Source organism: Vanacampus margaritifer, chromosome 12 (assembly GCF_051991255.1).
Source record: "Vanacampus margaritifer isolate UIUO_Vmar chromosome 12, RoL_Vmar_1.0, whole genome shotgun sequence".
Taxonomy (NCBI): domain Eukaryota; kingdom Metazoa; phylum Chordata; class Actinopteri; order Syngnathiformes; family Syngnathidae; genus Vanacampus; species Vanacampus margaritifer.
The window spans coordinates 4,602,693-4,626,221 of record NC_135443.1 but is presented as its reverse complement, the minus strand read 5'-3'; the positions used below and the strand labels follow the sequence as shown (position 1 = coordinate 4,626,221).

The window sequence follows — 23,529 nt, the reverse complement described above, 5'->3', positions numbered from 1 at the left end:
TTCACTCTTTTGTTGGGTCCGACATTATAGAGAGAGCTACGGAAAAAAACTGAGGGACCGCTATGTTGTCTACAATTACTTGTTCATTTCAATGTCTGATGCCACTAAAAGTGTATCGTGTGACTAACTAACTGGACTCCGAAATGTATACTTACTCCAATTGTTTGTCTGTCTGGCAGGCGGCCGGTCCAAGTGTAATGTGCCTCTGACCACACTCTAAAAAGAGTTGGGTAAAAAGTAACCCAATTATGGATCAAAAATGAACCAATCCACTTTATGGGTCAATTTGACCCAACTTTCTGGGTTGTTTTATATACAACATTTTTTGACCCAAGTATAGGATCTGAGTTGTTTTATGCTGAATGAGCCATCTCTTGACTCAAAGTTGGGTCAAATCGACCCAAGTAGAGGATCGGTCCATTTTTGATCCATAGTAAAAATGTTGACCCAACTGTTTTTAGAGTGCAAAGTCATCCGGGCTGAGGTTCAGCTCCCCGCAACCCGCAACAGGATAAACTGGACAGAAAATGGATGGATGGTTACAGAGGGACGGGATTATGAACAGTTGAAAATAGTGTTAAAATCAGTGTTACCAAAAAATATTCAGGATTCTGGTAGAAATCAAATCAAGAAATCAGGGAAAGCCTACTAGAACAACAAAACTTAGCTGGGGTGAATCAGGGATCATTTTAAATAACGGTAGTTGTGTGCTGACCACATTTTCTCAGTTGTTTTTTAACGGATTTAATTTTTGTAATTGTTCAGGTTGTGGGTCACGTTCATGGTGGAAAAAGTTGATCTTGGTCTCATCACTTGTGTAAACTTTTTATATCCACTGTGCATACAAAACAACTATAGTACACTGAAAAAAAATGCAGTGGTTCTCAAATACTGTCACAGTGCAACCCGCATGGTCTTATTGTTGCAAAGTCTCGACCCATTTTATAGAAGTTAACAATAAAGCATTTTTTAAATTTGAAAAAACGCCTCTGAAAAGACATGTTCAGTATGTTACATTTTTAAACACAGTTTCAAATGAGTATGACATACCACCAAAAGCATATTAGTAGCCATGACATGACAAAGGCTGAGCTCTATAAACAAATACCGAGTAGCTAGTGAGTAACAATTCCTGACACTGTGCACTCTGACCCAACTTTCTGGGTTGTTTTATACAAAATGACGCCATTTTTTGACCCAAGTAAAGGATCTGACCAATTTTTATGAGTTATTTTACACGAAAAGACCCATTTCCTGACTCAAAGTTGGGTCAATTAGAGGATCGGTCCATTTTTTGACCCAACTGTTTTAGAGTGTGGGAACTTGATGCACCTCAGAACTGTTTTGAAAAAAATCGGAATAAAAAATAGATGCAATTTTTTACTAGCTGTCCACGACCAACTCTATATTGTCCATTGGGTTCAATCAGAGTGAATGATTGTCACAGATTTGCTATGAAGACCACATTTGCGGAAAAATTCAAGTCAAGATAGCTTCTGAGCTTTACTTTCGCATCCACAAAATCATCACATCAAATCCTAAAAAATATTCTCAAAGTGGCATTATTATATCTCAGCGCCATGCCTGCCATAATCAATTCCTTGTTATTCCAGGGAAGAGACACAAATCAGAGCGATGCGGTATGCACTTAAGGCCAGGTCTCAGCGCCCTGTCATGTGCACTGTTCAGTTAGGAGGTGACTAACCCCTCGGGGGAGGAGAGAGAGTGCTGGGGGGTCCGAGGTGTAAAAACCAAGCAAACTCCGGGCTGATAAATGAGGCTCTTCCGAGCTGCATATGGTATGTGTTTTAAAAGCGGCTCCCCTTCGGCCCTCCTCGTGGCCAGCCATCCTTCATGAGCAGTTCAGGGGCCCTCGCCTGCACGCGGGGGCCCGGGCTTTGTTGCCAAGACAGGCCCCCTGCATGGGCCGCATATGGGACTATACCATGGCGAGGTCGGGCTGACTCGGAGAGGCTGTTAGGGGAGCCCCTCACATCAGGTCATGGTTAATTTACACTGACTTTGTAAGCTATTAGTTTGACAAAGAAAGCGGTTTGTCACTCCGGATATACACCTGCTACCTGAGAAAAACTCAAGTCAAATTGCATGGCGGAGGAAGTCAAAAGTCATGCTATTTATTAGGTGACACCACGTCTGACGGTTTGCTAATGTGAAAGTCAGGCAACATATAGCACAGGGGTGGACAAAGTCCGTTTTGACGGCCATTTATGGCCTGATGCAGATTATTATTATTTTTTTTTTGGCGTGCTACGTGTTTTTAGAATAAAATAAACCTGGGCTGCATCAAAATGTTATGAGGAAAAGTCAAAATGTTCAATAAGAGCACAGCATACATCACACTTAAAAACAAAAACTAAAAATGTTTCAAAATGTTGTAAGTTGAATGCTACACGATGCCACACTTTTTTTTCATCTTAAAAAAAAAATTGTAATACTAAACACAGTGGTGGAAAATAGCACTCTATCTGTTGCTTAACTGGCACAATATCGGTGCTAGTTTTGTGAGCCCTTCTATTGTGTTTTTCATTGTGTGTTAGCATTAAGATAGCGGCCATTGTGAGGCAAAGTTATGTAATTTGTGTGTGTGTGTGTGTAATTCTCTTTTTTATGTTTAATTTTACCATAAACTCCAAAAAACTCCATGCGGTTAAACAGTAACTTTTAGCTTTGTTGCTAATGAAACGAAGCTAAGATTTACACCGTTTTTTTTTTTTCTTTCACATTAAACTGTTTAGCATATGTTGACCTTCAGCATACTGAATTGGCTTTTAGCATGTTTCACAAATACAATGTGAAGTGGTTCACTTCTAACATTTTTCTGAATATGGCCTTAAGTGAAAAATGTTTGAACGTCGCTGATGTAACCCATTTTAAAAACTCTGTGAAGTGAATTCAGAGGTTTGTTCTTAAATACATGAATGAAGATAATTGCTGAAAACATGGACAAGCTACTGAGTTATTTTGGCTAGGTCCAAGCCTATTAGCTCGTGAGCTAGCTGGCTAGCGCCTCACATTGTGGCGTGGAAAGCCCCATGATGATCAGGTGGGATACGTTCCAGCCACCGGAGACTTTAAGCAAGTAGCAACAATTTTGAGGTCGTAGTAGTGGTATTTACTTGAAAGTTGACAATTGAGTGGGACATACTTTTAGACCGCAACATTTGAGAGAAGAGACAAAAGCTTCATTTTTTTCATGATTTTGAAGCCTCATTTGAAACACTTGGCAATTGTTTTCAATCGGTTGTTATTACCACACTTCCCTGTGGTGTGTCAAATTTACAAGGCACATTTATTTTCACTTTACAGACTTTAACAGTTGTTCCTCAGCAACCACAAGAAGGCTGCCCATAAACAGGACTGCGTTTATAGTCAATTTCAACATGTGACAATGGCCCTTATAGATTTAAGTATCGTTCATTTCCACACTGGCCTTTATTGGCCCGCCGTCCTGTTCGCTCGTCTTTCAACCAGCACGCCGGACACTCGTGCCCCCCGGTTATTCCACTGGACCTTTCCCACCTCCCCTTATAATAGCAAGCCTTCCCAACGTATACTACTCATTGTTTACTGTACATGCAGGTCCAGAGTAATAATAAATAAGGAGCGTGTGTGCCGTGCCAACATGATTGATTACGACAGGGAGGCAAGGTCAGGATGGAGGAACAGGCTAGGGCTGTCCGACTCATTGAGTTAACACTGTATCCGTATTGTATGAATGTCACCAGCGATCCTGTGATTTATTACTACAGCCACTGCTCAATTCTGCTTTTCTGCCTCCCCCCCCCCCCCCCCCCGCACGCGCCCGCCGCCTCGCTTTTGCTTCCTGACCGAGATACGCCGTGTAAAGCAAAGTGTTGACAAAAATTCTGCATGTCAGCACGCAGGTTACGTCTTCACGTGGAATATTTATTCTGATTTCTATCAAATTAGGGGGGTGTTTTTTTCTCCTCCCCCCCCCCCCCCAACACCCGCTGCACACTTCTTGGCAAATGTAATGCGATCCAGTGCAAGAATTGCATCAGAAATTCTCCAAGATTAAAAGGATGAATAATATGTATGATGCCAAGTTCTGATTGGCAACAATGTGTTTATTATTGGGCTTTGCAGTAGTTGTACTGCATCATCTTCGGATGTTTTTCATTTTTTTGCTCCTCGCAATATGAACAAAGGAAGATAAATATTAGCAGAATTATGCAATACTTAGTATCATCAACTACAATGGCAATAATAAGTACAGGCTATACAGTGATCCAAATATAGAGTTAAATGGATTGGATTTTGTTAAAAGTGACTTTTTGGGTTGTTAAATGAAAGCAAAGATAAACAAGTATTGTTTTGATCTTCTAGGACAGTTGTGGGTTTTTACAGAGTGTCGGACTATGAAAGCCACAAAAATGTATGTTATTTTGTTAGAGTCTTTGTAGCAAGCACATTTCTAAGTATACAACCATTGTTCAAATAATGTTAAGAAGGGTGCTCGTGGGGGGAAAAATGCTTGTATTGTCTGTTTAAGAGAAAAAAATAGCAATTTCATCTAGTTTTTCTTCCAAAATGTATGCCCACAATAATAATAATAATACTATGTGGCATAATGTGGACCATTATAATCTGCAACATATTTAAAACATTAAAATTGTAGTTTTATTGGTAAAAAATTAATAAAAAATATTATTAATAACTCTCAAAATGTAATAAAAATCGTATTAATATCGCTTTACAAATTGTCAGGGTTTGTTCTACTTTATTGTGTCGTTTCCAGCTCCCAAAAATTACCACACTACGAGTACTCTTGGCTGTAAAAATATACATATTGTACATGCAAGAATAAATTTTAAAAAAGCATATAGAAAGTTTTTATTAATGTTGCTCAACATGGTGAGATCGATACCTATTTAACAAATGAAACTGCACTTTAAGCCAACACTCAGCATTATTACCATCGTAAAGTCCGAATTTATGTATTGGATGTCACACCATTGTGTAAGTGTACCGAATATATTGACTATGTACCTGCACACACGAGATTTGTGATTCCCAACCACTGGGAAATCATCCAATTTCATTTAATTGGTCTGAAAATTATTTATTTACGACATATATGCATATGTCACGCAGAAAAAAAACACTTTTCTATTAGATGGCAGATGGTATGATTAACCTGTTATCATTTGTCCAACAGAATCATAACTTTGCGTTCAATTAAACAGGCCAGATTTCACACTTAGTTTACAAAAAAAAAACAATTATTATGAGACAATCATTATTTCAGTATACTTTTTGTGACATTTGTGTTAGGCCATGAGATTGTTCTAATGCAAAACGTGTGCCTTGGCTCAATAAAGGTTGGGGAACACTGCAAAAGGTGATGTACAGTAAGTTGGAAGAAAAAAAATGTCAACTGAATTGTTTATTTGCTTGAATAACACCCACCCACCCACACACTCATACATAAAAAAAAAAAAAGTCATTGTCACTTTCAACAATATATACCGAAGTACTCTTTTCCTTGCAGAGGATCTAACCTTTCGTCTCGGACTGAATACACAATGCCCCTCTGGACCTGTGGACTGCTCACTCTTTAGTGCATGTCAAAAAGACACCAGTCTGGACTATTTCCTCTGGGAGGCGGGTAAGCAAGCGCCACGCTCTGTCAGTTAGCGTAAAATGTTTCAGACTGAAGATGGATGGAGACGACGTGTCACTACGGCTCAAGCGGGCTTTCACCGCTGCCATGGCCGTGTCCTGGTCACATCAAGCCAAGCGACCGCATCGCTACGACCTGTCCTTCCTTTTGAGTTAGCATACACACCGCGCGACAGCGCTTGTGGCCTTCACTCACTCAGAGGAGGCAGAGGAGGGGGAGGAAATGCATTATACGAGCATCATGAATGAATGAATGAATGAATGAATGGATGCTTGCTATTGTTTTTGTTAGCTAGCAGAATTATAACAAAACTATTATGCTCATTAAAATCAAATCAATTAATAGGCTTGATTTACACTGATAATACCTAATCAATCATGCGCGTTCTATAGCAACATATTTAATTGCAAAGTGAATGTATGTAATAAAACATTTTAGCTGTTCACACTACAAGCCTCTGGCCAATAATCAAAAAGTTTGGGTTCAAATTTCCCACCCGATATGATGTAATGTGTGCTTTGTGTGCGTGGAGAAGGAATTGTACAGTTTTTTGGCCACAGGTGGCAGTAGCGTTTCGAAATAAAATTTTCTGCATTCCGCAGCTTTAACTTTGTTCATTATATTGGGGTGCAATTCAACTGTTGGCCACTGGGTGGTGGGACTGTTTTTAACACTACATACATTTGGAATAAGAAAAAAAAGAGTAAGAAAACAGGAAGTATTTCAAGCTCAGCCTCAGTTTTGCTGAAGTGATTAAAAATAGAATATTGAACGTCTCTCCCATCCTAAATTTTACACCGACGTAAATGCTATAAAAACATGACATGGGATTATTTAAATAGATTATTTCTCTATTGTGGATTTCTTTACTGTGTCTGGAACGTAAGACGTATGAAGAAGAAGACCACAAGTAAGTTACAGTAATATTCTTGTATCAGTTGTTTTTAACACTACATACATTTGGAATAAGAAAAAAAGAGTAAGAAAACAGGAAGTATTTCAAGCTCAGCCTCAGTTTTGCTGAAGTGATTAGAAATAGAATATTGAACGTCTCTCCCATCCTAAATTTTACACCGACGTAAATGCTATAAAAACATGACATGGGATTATTTAAATAGATTATTTCTCTATTGTGGATTTCTTTACTGTGTCTGGAACGTAAGACGTATGAAGAAGAAGACCACAAGTAAGTTACAGTAATATTCTTGTATCAGAATTTCGAAAGACAACGTTATGTGGTTTGGTAAATTCAAAATGTGAAATTCTCTTTTTGATGTTTAGTTGCGCAATAAATGTTAATTAGGAGTGGCAATAAAAAGCTTGACGCAAGCACACTTTGCACCTTTTTGGAACAACCATTTTCTATCTGCCAAACTGCAGTGCGTAATTTGATTCAATTTTTTTTCCCAGTTTCTATCCTATTGTTATATTTAGTCATAGTGATAATATACAGTGGAACCTTTAATCCAAACCTAATCTTTGCCACTATGTTTGAAGTCTGAAACCGCTAAATTTAAACTACTCACCCCTTTGATGACTTGTGATGGCCTACACGGGATTGTTGAAGGCAAGTCGACCTCCTGCGTTGTTCTTGTTAAAATGTCTTCAACCTTGGTGAAAATGGAAAAACAATACATTTACAAAAAGTCAAGACTGTTCCGTCTCCTGTTGGAACTTCAGTGGAAGGACATTTACTGGTTCCACTGCACCATTATAAAGTCAACATGTTTCCACATGTTGCATTCAAAATATCAGATCGTCCCGGGCTGGAATAGCAATTCAACTAAACTAAATATTAGTCCAGTGATTCACAGGAAAGCTAAATCTTTTCAGTTTATAAAGTAAATGTTTGACTTTCATACTTGTATTTTTTTTAAAACAGTCCCTTTTCTTTACTTTCTGCAAAGGAATAACAAATCTAATGCATTTTACATAATGTTTTGATTTGGAGTCGAATGTGCGGCGTTCCCAATGCATTTCCGAGGATAAAAATAACAGCTTAAGGATTTGCTTAACACAAAGCTATTATTCTTCACACAAAAAGCACGGTTAGTTAATTTGATAGTTTCATATATATGGCGTAGAAGTGTTTTCCATACAAATATTTACTGCAATGATGGCTTTACTACTGCATTTTTGTAGCGCCGAGTTTTGACTTATCTAAACCAACTTAAATGGATTTTTAGAGAACATAAAAAAATACAAATAAAATAAAACAAGTTTTACCAATGTGCTGTATAATTCAGTTCAAGGACATACATAAGGTTTACGACACTGTAAAATTACAAAATGTGTATATATATTTTTTAAACATAATCCTTGAAAACAGATTATGTTTGTTTCCTATGATCTGAAGTCATTTTGATTATTTATTTCCTCAGTTAACAATGCTAAAAAGCCATAGCAGGTGCTTTGTTTTTTCTTTTAATAAAAGTGCACAATAAGTTTGTTGGCTCTTGGTGGAGGTCAAACGTACAATTTTAGTGCAGTTTTATTTCTCCTGTGTAAGGAAAAAAAAACTTTCAGTGTCAGTATCTCCCAAAAATGTGACTGTAATCTCAAAAGGCAGAAGATTATAAATAAAACAAACCGCGCGCACAAAAAAAAAGAAAAGAAAAAAAAAAGACACGGCCGGTCTGCGGAGACGAGACCTTGACACGGAAAGTCTCGGAGTGCTGACCTCTTCATTTGACCCCGGCCGATATGTTTCCACAGGCAATTCCATAACTCTCCGACCAACATTTAAAATGCTTCCTGTTTGCCAGGAAGTTCCACATCACTCTGTGGGAGCAGCCTCGGCAGCAGCTCAACCGTGCGAAACGGCCCGCCGCGAGTTTAATTTATATCATGTCTCATCGCCTCTTTTTGTGGACCGCTGCGCGCACACGTGTGCACAATCAGGTGGAGGCGAGCGGCTGGGCCGCGACACACATGTGATCCACAACATGCGTGGCGGCCGTAAACATCGGCACATGTCTGCGGATATGACGAGTTATTTTTCTCACACACTCTCACTCTGTCTCTTCGCCACTCACTCACTATTTCACAGTGTTGTTATTGGAATGTGTGTGTGTGTGAGTGTGTGTGTGTGTGTGTGTGTGTGTGTGTGCTGGTGCGGACTGTGAAACTGATGAATGACCAAGCATGGCAGATTCATAGTCCGGATCCTGGTGCAGCTGGAGAGGAAACTAATGGCAAGCTGGGACTGAGGAGGTCTCAGAGCTAATACCTGTCTCTTCCATCAGGAGACCTAGGGGCATTTTTTTACACCCAGCCAAATAAGAGCCCCCCCCCCCCCCCACACACACACACACATACAGTACGTTCACACACTCACCAGCAGCACTCCTACTTTTAACACCTTCCAACTCTTACGCACCCAAAGCCACCCCTCCCTCCATGGTAAATGCCCAAATATACACACGCATGAACATACAAGCACTCAAGCCTGCAGACATGCAGCAACATAAAGATCAACACCTCAAAAACTTGCTTTAATAGAGAAGCGGAGGGCATCAGCTGTCGGAGAGTAAATGTGCGTCAAAAAGACAAGGATGGGCACTTTACTGGACATTGCCTTTTGCTCCCTGCTGATCAGACGCCAAAGTCCCTGCATTTGTATAGGGTGAGGTGGGGTGACGTGAGGGGGGGGGGGGGAGCTCACTCATGCAGCTTTAATTTTGCCCATGGAAGACGTTTGCGGTTTGTACCTATTTCCCCCAGCAACCAGGTTTACAGTTAATATTGACCCCCCCCCCCAGGTTGTGATGCAGAGACAAGTTTTTGAGTAACATTCTTATCTGTCATACAAGTGTGTGACTGACCAGACATCCATTTTGTATAGCGCTTGTCCTCATTAGGGATGCAGGTGGGGTACACACCCTGGACAGACAATCACAGGTCACATACAAGAAATGTACGATTAGGGAGGAGAAAACCCACTTAAGGGAACCTTCAAACTCCACTCAGAAAGGCCCAAGCTGAGATTCAAACCCAGAACCTCTCAACTGTGAGGCAGGCGTGCTCGCGTCATTTTCTGCCCACCAAAATCCTGTTATCACTCAATTACAAAATTGAGACTTTTGAATACAGCCACATTCATTTTCCGCAGTGTTTCTGCATTTAAAAATTCATAATTCGTACTTGAAAGCAAAGCGACACTCAAATCAAGTTTATTATAGTTAACGAAAACTAATGAAAAACCAAATACCAAAATAATATAATAAAATTAATTAAAATAAATAAAATAAAAATGAAAATGCTTTTAACAAAACAAAAACTGAAACTACAAGTTAAAATAACTCAAATTGGGTAAAAAAAAAATGGACCGACTTAATTTTAGTTAATACTTAATAGACTTAATAGAGTTATTTAGCCCAAATTAAATTAATAACCCACAAAACAAGCCAAACTAATTAAGTTGCTCTATTCATTTGACCCAACTTTTTGAGTTATTTAACCCAAAAAGTCCTGTTTTGTGGGTTAATCATTTGACCCAACTTTTTGGGTTAATTGCATAAACCAATTGAATTGTGTTGAAAATGAACCAACCCAACTATTTAAGTTCTTCAGCCCGCAAAGCAACCCCATGTTTTGGGTTGCTTTGTGAGTTATCCATTTGACCTAACGTTTTGGGTTAATTGAATAACTCAAAAAGTTTGGCGAGTCCCATTATGACCCAATTTGGGTTCATTTTGACCCAACTGTTTTTAGAGTGTATGTTCGATACGACCCCCCACTAGTCTAAATCCAGTATTCTGATTAATTCCAATTGCATTGGTGGAATATGACTTAGCAAGCAAAAAGAAGCCATTTTTTTGTCCATCATGGGGGGCCATTTTGTCACTTCTTGTCGACTGAAAATGACATCACAGTGCCTAAGGGTAATGACTAATCAAGGCTCACCTGTTGTAGGTTTGGTCCTGTGACATTCGCAGGCTGAACCAAAAACCAAAACCATGCCATTAATCTGCTTGAGCCTCACCCTAAATTAAAATGTTTGTAACGTGAAAAACAGCACTGCAATATTGTGCGCAAAAAAAAAAATAGAATGATTTGTTTAAATAGAATGTTAAAAAACACGTTTTACTTTATTTCAATGGACATGGCGTTGTTCCTTCTATGAATATTCATGGGGACGTTCCAGCTCCTCAGTAAGATGCAGTAATATTAGTCGCACTTTGTAGAGGATAAAGATCATGTTTACTAGCCTAAAAAGACAAGGATGAGCCCTTTACCGAACATTGCCTTTTGCTCCCCGCTTGTCAGGCTCCGCCCCCCCATTTATACAGGGTGAGGTGGGAGGGGTATGCTCATGCAGCTTTAATTGTGCCTGTGGAAAATGTTGCGGTTTGTACCCATTTCCCCCAGCAACCAGGTTTAATATTGAACCCCGGTCCCGATACATATATTAATGTTTTCAGTCATGCGCCTCCTGATGTTATCCTCATTAGCGCTCTATAGCGTGCCCATCCACAGAGCCGATCTGCGAAATAGAATCAGAGCGCAGAGTGGAAGTCATTAGTCAGTTTTGAGTGTGCATATGTTCAATTGACCCGCAGTATGTAAATTCTTGCGATGCTGGCCTTGCATATGGGCCAAGTGCCTCACTGGAGGCCCGTCCAGCATGGTGCCTCATTACGGAGCGCCTTCCCAGAGTCCTCGCTGTTAATTAGGGAGCCTTTTGTCCGTCACGTGACTCCTCCGTTCTGACACTCGGAGGTCACGCTAAGGACTTATGGATCCTCCCCGGCCTGCCTGCTACGTCCGTCGGTCCCGGCTGCAAGTATGTTTGCGTTCACATTTTTCATTTTCTTCACTTTCTTCGATCGAGCGTCCGACTCATTCATCAACGCTCGGCGACCAAAGGACCGAGGCGCAAGTGGAACGCATTCCATTTCGGGACGCAGGTCGACTTACGGTTGGGTTTGAATCCAACATCTTTGACTTATTTTAAATTGTATGGACTCGTGATCTTATAGGGTGGAGCCTGAGGTTGGGATTCACAATTTCTCATTAAGAAAATGCATTTATGTAAATTAAAAACTCAAATATTGCATTGACCACGTATAACTTTATTTTTTTGTTTATATACTTACAAAATATACTTGTTCTGGGGCAATTTGATTAATCAGATAATTAATTATAGGACTGCACAGGAGTAATGAGCCTGGTGTTGAATTTTAAGTATTTAAGTACTGGAAAGGTGCAACAGGACAGGATAGCACAGGACAGTAGGAACGTGACAGGAATGAATTCGATCTATATGCGTACAAGGAAGGCAGTGCTCTATCCAGTAAGAAAAGGACGTGACAAGTATACGACAGGATAGGACAGGACAGCACAGTAGTGTGGTAGGTGTTGGATTTCATCAGCTGTATATGTACACTGAAAAGCAGTGTTACACCCTATGAGGAAGGGATGTGATGACAAGGAAATAGTGCAGGACAGGACAGGATAACTGATCCATGCCTTGGATTTGATCCACTTTGTATATGTGGAGTGGGAAGGCGGTGGAACACTCTAGGAAAGGGACACAGTATAAAATAGGACAGGACAGGACAGGAAGAGTGAGTGACCATAAGTGTTTGATGTGATTTACTGTACATGTTCACTGAGAAGAGAGTTCGTCACCATGCGAGGAAGGGATGAGTATAAAATAGAATATGAAAGGACAGGACAGCACAGGACAACTGTGTTCAAATTTTGAGGTACCGTTATAATTCCCCAACTCCAAAGTCAAGAGCGTGGTTAATCCCATATATCTAAGGACTGCTATTGTTTTCTCATCATTTCCCTATTAAGTACTTTTTTTTTCTTTTTTTTTTTTACCTTTTCACCTGCTTGTCAGGCTTGTGAGGCCCTCGGTGAAATGATCTCCAGGGCAACAACAACAAAGCACTGTCAAGATACCCGTGCAGCATCCTGCGGCTTAATTGTTATTAATTTACTGCAATTAAAAATGTGTCTTTCTCTCTCGCTCTCTCTCTCCCTGTCTTCTTTCTTCATGCCTTGACAAGCATAGATATTGTTTACACGCAAAGAGAAACTGTTGAGGAACATTTCCGAGCAATGTTACCGTCTATGCATCGCTCCAAGCAATTCCGGCACACATCGCGATAAAGCCCATATTTGAATAGGAGCGGATATCAAACACATTCATTAGGTTACATGCTTCACTTGATTAATTATATCTGAAGAAAATTGCGGGCACTTCGGATCTTAGTCTGCTAGTATCGCCATGTGCCACGGATCCCTAATTTCCAAAAGAAAGGGGAGGAGGGGGGAGGGGGTGGTGTTGAGTGGTGGTGTAGGGGGGCTGAAGGGGATTTTTTTTCTTCTTCCCTTCCCAGTCTATCCCGGACAGCCTGCCTCTCTCTCTCCCCAAGGAAATGAACGTATTCAAATGTATCTCCATCAATGAGCACAGTAATTATGAATTCAGCACTAATTAGTAGATACACTACTTTCCTTGCATATTTGATTTCCACTGTGAGATGTTAATAAGGGAAGTGCCCATTTTTGTCCTATCTCATAAAAATTCCAGAGTGTTGGCGAGGGGGGAGGGAGGGAGGTTTGGGGGAGGGTGGGGTGGGGGGGGGCTCTGGATGGGGGACTGGGGGTGAGGGGTGGGGGGGGGCAGATGGCGAGAGGGAAGCAGGGGATGCATTAACTATGCATGGAAGTCGAAAAAAATAAGTTTGCAGATAATTGGCGTGGTTACTGAGGGGCTAAAACAACACTGCTTACCTTAGTTAACATTCTGCTGGCTAAAGATGCCTTTAAAAAAAAAAAAAAAAAAAGACACACTCGCATTGTCGCGCTTTGCTAGGCAAATAAAGGCGTGCGAGACCCTGAACACAATGGTAACATGTTGAATTACTAATATCGCACCCCTTTTACGGCACTGAGCACATATTAGCATTTGAATAATAGACAACGACTCATTTTTCTCACCCTCCCCTCCCAAATTTTTGTATCTTTTCTCAAATGTCATGAAAAAGTAAAAAGCCCAAAACTGTTTTTGCTCTCTCACAACGCCAAGGGGTAATTACACTATTTTCCCTCCGAGAGAGAAATAAGAGAAACCCTCCCCTTCTTTGATAATGTTGCTGAAACGTATTTACAGTGCAGCACAAGGCTTGTGATTTATTAATATTAGGAGACGGCTTTTGTTGCTTTCCGCCGCCGCCCCGTGATTAGCGCGTGCCTGCTACGCCGACTACACGGCTAAGTGGATTAGATTATCAAAGTGGCGTAATATGGAATAAAATCGACGCTCATTGGAAGTGAAGGACTTCGCGTTTCGGATTAGCGAGCAGATGGTCAGCCCTTATGCCAGCGCCTCTGTGCGCACGCTCCGTGTCAGAGGCCGTACCTTTACCAAATAGCACCGACATATTTCTGGACAAGGCGCGCTCGCGCTGGATACAGTGGATTTATCTAATTAATCCAATCATCTCTTCTGAGTGGGGGATTTCGGTGCCCGTTTGTCCCCCCCCCCCCCCGCCCGCCCCTTTTTCTTTTCTTGCGATTGGCGTCTTTGTAGCCGCCTGCCAGGATGTTCCCCCCTCACTCGAGGAGACTGTTATGACCAGGCGGTGCCCGTGCCAGCCTCTGGCTGCAGCGGGGAGATAGTGGGCGCAAAAAGAGGCACAGATAAAAAAGAAAAGCCCAAGCAAATACAGAGAAGGGGGAGGGGACACATTCACACACAGACATATCTAAACAAACCCAGTGATGTGACCTCTGCAAAAATCGAATGTAAAAAAAAAACAAACATGTAATAACATGATATTAACGAAGTAAATACAGAGAGGGTGGGGGGGAATGACACATTCACACAGACATATACAGACAAACCCAACCACAACACTGATTTGACCTCTGTAAAAATCAAATAATAAAAAACATGTAATAACATGGTAACAACCCAGTAGTAAAAATACAGGTCCTCCAAAATCATATTTAGAATCTAATAAGGAAGTAAATATAATGTAATAAGAAACAAAGCACACTGTAAATAGTGTCCTTCCTTACAGCCAAATTCAGCTATACAGTTAGAAATTTCAAATTTAAACAAAAAGGCTGAACAAGCCTAATTTGCATCAGCACCAAATTTGGACACCTTCATACCCGCCTACCTACTACACATGCCTGAATTTTCTCATTGAGATTCATGTGTCAAAAAAGTATGTACAAAAAAGTAACCATATTAACAATGTAATAACACTGTAATCACAGTGTAGTAAGACACAAACTAACTAGTAACCAATCCTGCAGCCATATTCAGAAATGCTGTTAGCAATATAAAATATAAGCAAAACCTAATGATGGCTGCAATGTCAATTAGAGCACAGACCTCCACCAAGGCCAAATGATCCTAATTTGGATCAGCACCAAATTGGAGGCCTTCATACCGCCCACCTCCTGCATATGCCTACATTTTCTCATTAAAATCCACGCATCTAATATGTAAGTAAGGAGAATGTAATAATAATAGTAGTGATAATACATTTTACCTAAATTACTTGAGAAACCTGGCTCACTATACAGTATAATAGTGACATTTACAAACGTGTCAATATCATTGTAAACGCTTGGACAATAAACGTATGAATGAAATAATGGTGTAAGCTCACTATTTAGCATTTTATCCAACTGTTATTATGAGCTGCTTCCATCTCAAACAATAAGGAGCCTTATTGGGGAAAAATGCAAGAACTCATCATAGTTTATTACAATTTGCAGTAGAATCGGATCACTATTTGGCAAGCACTCAGTTACTCCCACTCTTTATTGCCCTGTATAAAATGTTTGTAAAATGTTAACAAGTGAATTCCTAATCAGTGTGTAAAACCTTTAGAGATGTTTTATAATGGTACTATTTATTATTTCATGTTTCTTATTTAGCATTTTTGCAAAATCCTGCTAAGTCACAAACAAGGATGACAACAATTTTCCTTACTGTAAATCTCACGGGAATACATTTAATAACATCTCTGTTAATTATTATATTAAAATGTTCTACGTAGTGCCAGGCTGTGCACTTTTACAGCCCTCCATAAATTGAATAATAGCGATTTGTGCTGTACCTAATATTGTGGCCGGTGCGCGTATCCGCACAGATATTGATGGTTTCCGGCACACGCGCCACAAATACACACAGGGGAGGTCAGGCCGACTCTTGAGATCTACTTAATCTGTGATCAGATAAACTACAATAAAGCCAAGCCGGGCAATGGGGGGCTATTATGAATGACGTGTATGTCGCTCAACCGGCAGCGCCTGTGTGCAACAAACACACACATATACACAAAGGCGGCCCCCTCGCACTCTTATTTGACTTTGTGTGTGCTTCGCTGGGTTTATTATGACAGGCTGAGCGGCGGGGAGGGAATTAAACTGTTAAGCAGACATCAGAGGCAGTCTAATGTTTAATGCAGGAGCCGGGGCATGTGCTGACTGATAATGAATACAAACAGGCCAACGTCTTATTTGTTGTGCTTTTCATTGGGAGCGACTGGGGTGCTTGACATCCACAGCTAATGTACTGTACGGAGGCCATTGTTCAAGCCCGACACCCCCTCCTCCCTCCCTCCCTTTCCACCGCCGCCGCCATATCTCTTTCTGGTTTTCTTTCCCATTGCACTTGTCTCCTTTTATTGTGCTGATTCTTCAAAGCTGCCACTTGTCACCGGCGTCAGCCGCCACGCCGGCCTCGACGTTGTAATTCCCGCTTCTATCTCCATCGCGATAATGTGTTGATGGGACGCGGTAATAGTTGTTAAAAGGTCACCCAGTGTGCCGTAATTGGCTCTTTCATACTCCACTACGTTTACTACGACAGAAGGCACGACCTCGCTGGCAGAGATGGTAAATATGCCATTTTGAGGCTGTAATTATAAGCCAGCGCAGCCTTCCCGGATCTCCTCCTTTGACCCTTTCGCCTTCCCGCACTCTCACTTTTCAAGACGGACCGCCAGTTGGCAACCATTCTGCACCAATAAGCTCCAATTTAAAAATAAAAACACAACCTAATTAAATAAAAGCAGGCAGACTGTTTATTACCATGTGTTTTTATAATCTTACAAACTTGCACAAACAATTTAATCACTTACTTTACATTGTGACAGCCCAGGGAATAAATAGTAAATATATTTTTTTCCTTCTTTCCCAACCGCAGCAGCTTCCACTTCTGTCCTTAATTAGGTAGAAACACAATAATTAAGTGGAAAATATGATTTATGTTACTTGGGCATTAGGTGTTACGTTGAATCAATAGAGTAATTAATACAGTCATACAAAAGGGGGCCTATGTGCATAAGAGGCGTAATTGCACTAATCACACAAACAGTAAACACGTGCATGAGAACATCGGCGAGATTAATTCCCTACAAAATAATAATAATAATGAAAAAAAAAAAACGCCACGGTGCAGCTATAATTTCATCATGTTGGTGTTGATGATTCGCTTGGAACGCTCTGGAAATTTGGACTAATTAAAGCACGCATCAATGTAACAGCACACATCAAAAGTGGACAGAAAAATATTCCACTACTAATGCTGTTTTGTTTGAAGCCAAATAAAATGTCAATCTTAAGATGAATTTAATGAATAAAATATTGTTATGCTGGTGTGTTCATTTTTTATGAGCTTTATGAGTATCTCAAGAAAGAATATATTTTTAATGTTATTGGATATCAACTGTGCACTGAAATAGTTCCCTCTAGCACGAATATTCTTTTATGCAAAAGACAAAAATAAGGCAATTAAAACCATCTATGTGCATTTCAAACCAATTTATATATTTGCATTATTAATATTTCACTTTTTTTCTTGCATTTTATTTCTTCAGGTAAAAATGTTTTTTTTTTAATAAACATTTAGAAATTATATAATTTGCATATAGTAAATTTTGATTTCATGCTTTTCCCCCCAGAAATTATTATTTTTTCAATATATAGCAATTTTACACTAAAGATAATTTTCTTCTGAACAGTACATTATTTTTGTTCTAAATCTGTCTGTATATGACAAAAAAAGAAGGCATATGGTTTTCATTGGACAGTGACGTTTTCTTCATTTGTTCATAGACCAATTGCATATTTATATTTAAAATCGAACTATTTTTTGCATAACTTATATGTCGGTTTTTATGGATATTAATTTTTGGGGGAGAGTTACATGTTTTTCATTGGGCAACAGCTTTATATTGTAGGTTCATAAAATATTAGCATATGTATGTATCAAACCAAAATATTTTCACATTATTTACATGCTGTTTTTATATTTTCTATATCTTTTTACATGAATAAAAACAGTGGACGTACATGGTTTCAAATAACCCTTTTATAGTTATATTTCAATTATTTTACTATTTATACAGATTGTGGAATTTAATTTTTTTATGGATATAAAAAAAAAAAATAGAGATGGTATTCATTAGAAAGCCATTATTTTTTATTTCATATTACTTTCATCCTTTATATCCAAAGTCTAAATATGTTGATGATTTATGTTGATTATTCTATTATTAGAATTTTGTAAAACGCATGGTTTTTAACGCAGCCTTGAAAGCAGCCTTCAGGAGTCATCTCCTGATGCCACACAGGTTGCCACTACTTGTATTATCGGAGCCGTCTTTGCTCCATATTGCCTGATTTTTTTTTCTTTTTATCCAATATGCCCGACAAGCTGTCCGTGATCAAACCCGATATTGCTGCTGTTGAACGACGTGTCACAAACATTTCATGTATTAAAGTCAATATTCTGCATGTGATGCGAGGGAGGGTGAAGAGTGGCGGATGCGGGGAGGAGGAGGAGGGGGGGGGGGTTGGTTATAAGGGGATACAGATCCATAGCACCTCCCTGTGGCACTGACCATCTTATTATGAGGCGTGACTTGCTTCGTGTCTCCATATCTCATCCACTTTTATCCACCTAGGAGATTTATTTTTTATTTTTTTTTTGTCAAGAGATCCTTTTGAATTACAAAAGCATCCCGGCAGCAGAAAAAAAAAAAAAATGAGTGAGTGCTTATTTGAGGAAACTTATCATCCAGTCAGACAATATATGCTCCCCTATTGAAAAGTGCTGCCATCACTGTAACGTGGTTATGGTAACTGCTCAGGCTGAAGTCGCCAAATCTTATTGTAAAATCTCCTACGATATCATAATAACGCTTCGGAGCGGGGGCAGCAGAGTTTGACAATAATATATCTGTGGAAATCTAACCCCCCCCCCCACCTCCCCTACCAATACCCCACACCCCACCCCCCCACTCCTCCTCTGTGCAGATCCTCAGCGAGAGGCACATCAGAGGAGACATTTGCGCTTTATGAAGTGCATTCATTTGGCCATTTGCCATGTTTCCTCACCAGAGGACGGCGATGATGAATGAGAGAAGAGAAGAAGCAGATTTTCTCTCCCACCTCTCGGCGCTCCCCTGTGATTACTAATACAGAGCCCCTGCAACCTCCCACACTATATGAAAACTGTAGGCTTGCTCTCATATCCCGGGTAATCCGCAATTTCCCAGAATCATTAAACTGAGACTAGCATCTCTGATGGCTGGCGATACTTGACATATTATGATTATTATCATACCAACACCTTGTTGTTCCCCGGCAAGTGGCGCGGGGTCGCCTGAAAATCGATGTGGAAGACTGGCATAATAGCCTTTCTACATTGATGCCTTTGACAATAAAAGCCCCCCTTTGCTATGTGTACGACAAATCACTTCAACGTCAGCCCTTCTCTGATTTGTACTTGTTTTTTTTTTGTTTTGTTTTTGCCGCGACGGGCTAAACAAACTTCTGCGGAGCGAGACGCTGTGACGAATGGAAAGTTTGGAGTTGGGATGCAAACTTTTAAGCGCTGCCTGTTTTCATCCCGTGACATGAAATCAGCTCGTGGCGTCGTGCTCGGATGCAAAAGGAAGCCTTTGGCGCCTCCTTGGCTCCGATGTAAACCTATTTGCATGAATCTGAAACACTGACATGAATATGTATAGTCAGACATGTCTGTATCGCGCAAGCAAGAGGTGAAGCGCGCCCCCCCAACACTCTAAAAGTTAGTCCTGCTTTGCGAAAACATTGTTATAAATGTGACGACAGCGTGCTTTCATTTAATGGAAAGCCCTCAATCATGCACTCCAAAACTATGATGTACACTCTTAAAAGTTATAAAAGAGGCTATTTTAAAAGCAAATACTATATATTTATGACTCATTAACTCCCAGCCATTTTCACTGAAAACCCCCCCCCAGAATATTGTCTTCTATTGCTATAAAAACGTGGAACCTGCCAAAAGAAAGATTAGAGTCTCTTCTTTCATCAGGAAAAAAGTATTTTTGTATTATATATTTGCTTCCATTTTGCAACAATTAGCAATATAATATAGCTAAGTTTCAGCAATATTCACAAACCTGTTGAAAACACTGGCTAAAAGAGCTTGTTGCAACATGGCCCTGGCTGATCTCTTATACTCTGCTGCCACCTGCTGACTGTTTTTGGTAATAACTAGCATTACTTTAAGCGACCTCTTCATGTCAGAAGCTGCATCAAAGCCTTCTGTATGCTCTAGCATAAAAAAAAAACATAAAAAACGTGGAAATACGTTTTGAGACCATGGCAATATTTAAAATAGAACGTTTTTATACTTTTTGAGAGCCCATGAGATAATATAGAGAATTTTTTGATTAATTACTGTACATTTTTGTACAAAATCCTACTAAATTGTAATCAGATCAGGCTGATATAAACTGTGGTTGAATTGACCTAATCTAGAGTAGCTTTAAAAACAAGTGAAAAAGTATTTTTCAAAGACATGTTGTGTATTTAACCAAATCACATAACGTTTGCTAGCTTAATGCTAACACATAATGTGAAAAAACCCTACATAGTATAACAAAATTAGCATCAATATTACGGTATAAACTTATATTTGAACTAGGCTTTACACAATCAGGATTTTGGAGTCGATCATCACTCAGCGAGATTTAAAAAAAAAAAAAAAAAAAAGATCCCCCCAAAAAAACACTGCTAAATATTTAATACACGGAAAATGTGGGGGGAACACACTCTTAAATACTTATAAAGACTAAAGTAGAACCTTTTGTGGTTTTATTTGGTTTACTAATAGCATAAAAAAGTAAAAGGTTAATGTTAGTGAACGTTAAATAGCATAAACGCTATATTGGAATGGACTGTTTATCTTCCATTGATTGCCAGGCTCTGTGTTCTTGTCTGTATGTGTTTTTTTGTGCGCAGAGAATGTGATAAAACAGTGCAGCGTTCAACATTGCCATAATTCAATTGGATTCTTTTCTATCCTCCTGGAACGAATGCTCCCTCTGACCGTAAGTGCCTGGAAGTGGAGACGAGCTGAACCACAACAGGCCGGCGCGCTATGGAAACACTCAAACTTCCAAATGCATCATTTACTCCGCACTCACTTTACTGATTATTAATGCCGCCCCGAGGTGAAAGGGATGGAATTCACAAAGTTGAAATGCTGATTCCAGACTATTTAAGTCTGCCGCTACTGTGACGGTGAGAGAGAAATTTATGTTGGAAGAAGAAAAATGTATGTTCAGCGGATCAAATCCAAAGCTAACATATTATCTTTTGCTATGCCCTCCCCTTCATGGCCTCAGTCGCTTCTAGCGTGTAATTCGCTGACATGAGGAGAGAAAAGCGAAGCTTCTCTCTCCTCCGCACCACGGGTAATATCATCTCAGCAACGCTATAAATAACACTGGTGGCTGTAGTAATTAGAGTTCGCACCTACGTCGAGCATCTTTATTTGGAGGGCAAAATTTGTACTTTTTTTTATGTCTAAAAGTCCAAGACCCAGAAAGCACGGCAACAGCTGCCGTTGTTGTCCCGCCGGTGCAGTGGCTCATCAATGCCCTTGTAACTCGTTGGAATCCATTTGAAGCAGCCATTTTTTGACGCATCATGATGTTATGTGGAATTTTGGATTTTATACAAACCTGTCAAGCTGTCATAAAACGTGTCATAAAAGTCAAGCTGGTTCGTCAGGGATTGTTCGTATGGTGGCCTATGTGGGACAAATGAAGTACTGGGACATTTATGGCTTGTTGGAAGTTATTTATCAGTTATAGATTGCCGCGTCAGACAATTTAAATTTTTAATTGTAATTAATTGCATGACTTCAATAGTTAACTCACGATTAATCACAAATTTTATCTGTTTTAAATGTACAATATTTTTTTTCTAGGTTTTCATACTGTCGTTAACAAAAGTGGAAAAAAAATTTTTAGTAGCAATTTGTATTGTCATATATAGCATAATATAACATTGATGTTAATTTCCATTAGCCAGTCTATTGGTGTTTAAGCTAAACTACATTCGTTGGAAGAAATATGCTTCAGTTGAACATTTTGGTGCTTAGTTGCACTGTAAAATATGCTTAATATTCTAATTGAGTGGCTTAATCGTCCCCAAAGTTGTGGTCTTACAGCAAAGACTCTAAAGTGTGATTATTTCCAACACAAAACTGGAATCTGAGCATCATAGCCACTTGGCCCGCCGTGTACACAGCGGAGTAGTTTCCAAAGATGCCAGGCGCCCTCCGTTGGAACTTAATGACTAAAAATGTCCAGGGTGAACTGGGGCATTTCGGTGAACGGCGCCCCCCCCACCCCAACCCTGAGGGTTCGCCTCGCTCCCGTCTTTTTTTCGCCGTGTGTGTGCGCGTGCTGGTGACAATTTGGGAGGATGGGTCAGATGAAAGACAACAGAAGGAAAGCGGGATCAAAAGGCACGCGCTTTCCTGTCTGGCTGCTTGTTGTGCGGGGGCCATGCATAGTGCATTGGATTGATATCAAGGTCTCAGTACACAGCCCAACATGCAGTGGCCTTATTATTCTTTACTTCAATAACAAAGCCGCCGTCTTCCCTTCTCTCCTCGCCATCAAAGGCGCCGCTCTCCACAACTGAAGCAACACATCACATACGAGGCATTCATCTGCCTTGAAATTTAAATAACCCCTTTGAAAACCGTCTTCGGGATAAAGCCGCGGCCAACTACCAGGCACTGGTCATCCTGAACGCAGCGCTTTGGTTTCCTCACGCCACATAACTTTTCATAGCGTTCAATCCAAAGCTGTTTTTGCGAGAGCGTAACAGCATCGACTCCCTCGCCCTGCGTGACAATAACTAAGTTGTCCGCATCCATTCCGCGGAGTTATCCACCCGTAGCCCATAAAACCGAAATAACACAGAGGTTTACTCACAGTGAGGGGTGAGTCTCGCGCCGGACCCGGGCAGCCATTTGAAGTGACAGGGCCGCCCATCATGCACCTCTAACGGGGTCAGGGGGGCCTTGTGGGGGACTTGATCCAGAGCGAGGCCAAAGGGACCGCCAGGCCTTTAGAGAGGATGGATGGAGCGCTGGTAGGAAGGAAGGACGGCTTGATTACATCATTTTTCAACTCTAGGAGAGAAAAAAAAAAGGGACCTGTAAGGACCTTTGGGCAGCCGGATTGACAGTCGGCCTCTCTGCTAATACATTTTGGAGTGATCTGTCAAAAGCAAGAAATTGTTCTTGTCCAAGTGTAAGCGACGCCAAATATGAGAGGGGCAAAATCACAACATTTATCAATGTTAGGAGTATAAAGGGGCCATATTATGGAAAATTGAGTTTTTAATGGCTTGTGTACAAATTGTTTGGTCTCTGGAGTGCAGTTGAGTATGAAACTGAGAAACCAAGGAAACCTTTTATAATCTGCCTGTTTCAATTTTTTTCCTGTGTTGAGCCACTTTGCACTGTTATATAACAGTGGGGCTAACTACCGTAATGTAAGGTAACACCCATGACATGATGAACTAGCCTG

General features: G+C 40.2%; 1 protein-coding gene across 13 annotated transcripts in view; it reads right to left on the bottom strand.

Annotated features, from left to right (window-relative positions):
- Positions 1–23,529, bottom strand: part of LOC144061098 (methylated-DNA--protein-cysteine methyltransferase-like) — a 237,800-nt gene that overhangs the window by 154,149 nt on the left and 60,122 nt on the right. For 11 of the 13 annotated variants that reach the window (XM_077581193.1, XM_077581192.1, XM_077581191.1 and 8 more), the window contains 3 exons: positions 22,930–23,129; positions 7,192–7,275; positions 156–516 (listed from right to left, as the gene is read on the bottom strand). The gene's annotated coding sequence lies outside the window, so the exon portion shown is untranslated. The remainder of the gene's footprint in view (positions 1–155; positions 517–7,191; positions 7,276–22,929; positions 23,130–23,529) is intronic. The other 2 variants (XM_077581198.1, XM_077581196.1) reach the window with 2 other exon arrangements.